This window comes from Cucurbita pepo, unplaced genomic scaffold (assembly GCF_057944985.1).
Source record: "Cucurbita pepo subsp. pepo isolate OVF unplaced genomic scaffold, ASM5794498v1 scafford_37, whole genome shotgun sequence".
Taxonomy (NCBI): Eukaryota; Viridiplantae; Streptophyta; class Magnoliopsida; order Cucurbitales; family Cucurbitaceae; genus Cucurbita; species Cucurbita pepo.
Genome location: NW_028257942.1, coordinates 142,501 through 145,000, shown reverse-complemented (window position 1 = coordinate 145,000; position 2,500 = coordinate 142,501).

The window sequence follows — 2,500 nt, the reverse complement described above, 5'->3', positions numbered from 1 at the left end:
TCGTACCAGCAGCCATCCACAGTCCTCACACCAGAGAATCCCAGTTAGAAGGCAACATCGTAACATTCCGTGCTCAACAAGGCTCATGTCGCACACCCAAAGGCACCCGATTCCAACCAGCCAAACATGTTCTGGCACCACCCGCCTTCAAAACATAGGGCTGGCCCAAGGCTGGCGAGGCATCACCACAACGTCACACACTCAACGAGGTTCATGCCGCACGCCCGAAGGCACCCGGCTCCACCCCACCTTGCATGTTTCATCATCGTACCAACCATCAACCATCCTCAAGCCAGCCCAAGTTAGAAGGCAACATCGCAACATTTCATTCTCAACAAGGCTCATGTCACATGCCCAAAGGCGCACCCGACACTGCCTGACCGTGCAAGTTTCGCCACCGCACCGCCGCCGTCAACCGCCCTCGTCCGCCGACCACCACTCCCACGCCCCAAGCATATGCCCATGTGCGGCGCATAGTGCTTGGGGCGTGTGGGTGGTGGAAGATATAGGGGTACCCCCGTGCCCAGCCCATGCAGACTAGTCACCCCCCTATATAGTACATTTTGAGGCATTTTTGGTCTGCCAGGCCTAGATACGATTTTTCTGAGCCGTCATACGGTCAAATATCTCAAGTTTTAGAGTGTTTTTTTCCATGAACTCGATTGATTCATGGATTGGACATTGTAATGGATCTAGAAATCAAGTTTCATAATTTTTCAACCAACCAATTTTTTTTAATGAATTTTTAAAAATTAAATAATAAGAAATTAAAAAAAATAGCTAGATTTGTCAAAAAAATCTGAATTTTTTTGGGAATCATTCTTTCATGTTTCTTAGCTCCCAGAAAAAAAATTACAACAAACCGACCACTCCACAAGTACTTTCACAATTAATGGGTGATGGATGGGGCGCGGGCGTGCACGCAGCAGCACGCGGGGCGGGGCGGGGCGCGCGCGCGCAGAAGAACGCGGGCGGGGCGGGGCGCGCGCGCGCGGGAGACGCTGGCGGGGCGGGGCGCGCGCGCGCAGAAGCACGCGGGCGGGGCGGGACGGGGCGCGCGCGCGCGGGAGAACGAGGGCTGGGCGGGGCGGGGCGCGCGCGCGCAGAAGCACGCGGGCGGGGGGGGACGGGGCGCGCGCGCGCGGGAGAACGAGGGCTGGGCGGGGCGGGGCGCGCGCGCGCAGAAGCACGCGGGCGGGGCGGGACGGGGCGCGCGCGCGCGGGAGAACGAGGGCTGTGCGGGGCGTGGGGCGCGCACGCGCGCGCGCGCTGGCGGGGCAGGGCGGGGGTGGGGCAGGGCGGGGCGCACGCGGGTGGGGCATGGCGGGGCGGGCGAGCGCGAGGGAACGTTCCGACACTGCCCCACCGTGCGCGTTCCGCCACCGCACCACCGTCGTCAAACGCCCTCGACCTCCGACCACCACCCGTACGGCCCAAGCATATGCCCATGTGCGGCGCATAGTGCTTGGGGCGTGGGGGTGGCGGAAGATATAGGGGGTACCCCCGTGCCCAGCCCATGCAGACTAGTCACCCCCCTATATAGTACATTTTGAGGCATTTTTGGTCTGCCAGGCCTAGATACGATTTTTCTGAACGGTCATACGGTCAAATATCTCAAGTTTTATAATATTTTTTTCCATGAACTCGATTGATTCATGGATTGGACATTGTAATGGATCTAGAAATCAAGTTTCATAGTTTTTCAACCAACCAATTTTTTTTTAATGAATTTTTAAATATTAAATAATAAGAAATTAGAAAAAATAGTTAGAGTTGTAAAAAAAATCTGAAATTTTGTGGGAATCATTCTTTCTTTCATGTTGCTTAGCTCCCAGAAAAAAAATTACAACAAACCAACCACTCCACATGTACTTTCACAATTAATGGATGATGATTGTAAAAACAAGGTCCTGGTGGGTGTCTTAGTGTAATGTACTTGCTCTAGTATCAAAACTCTTCATTTTATTGTTTTAGACAACCAAAAGAAAAAAAAAAATAGTTAAATTTTTACGGGTGTCACTCTTTTCTTAGTTCCCCCAAAAAAAAAAAAAGTCACAACAATACAAGCATTAAAAATGAACATTCACTTTTCACGGGTATTGGGTTTGATGATATTTTTATAGTCCAAGGTTTTATACACGTTCTTACTTTCCACGGATGTTAGGTGTGATGAATTGTTGTAGGGGCTAACCTTCAAGGCTTTATACGTGTACTCACGCTTCATAGGTATTGGGTGTGATGTTTTCTTTATGGAGGTAACATCCAACACTTTTGATATGCTGTTGGTAGAACATTTATCACACATAGCATAGGATGGGGCTTGGCGTGCGCGAGGTGAGTGGGGGCGCGGGGGTGTGCAGGGAGAGCGCGCGGGGGCGTGCGGGGGGTGTGCGGGGGGAGTGCGCGGGGGTGTGTGGGGGGAGCGCGCGCGGGGGGCGTGTAGGGTGTGCGAGGGTGGGCGGGGGGTGTGCGGGGGGAGTGCGCGGGGGGCGTGCAGGGT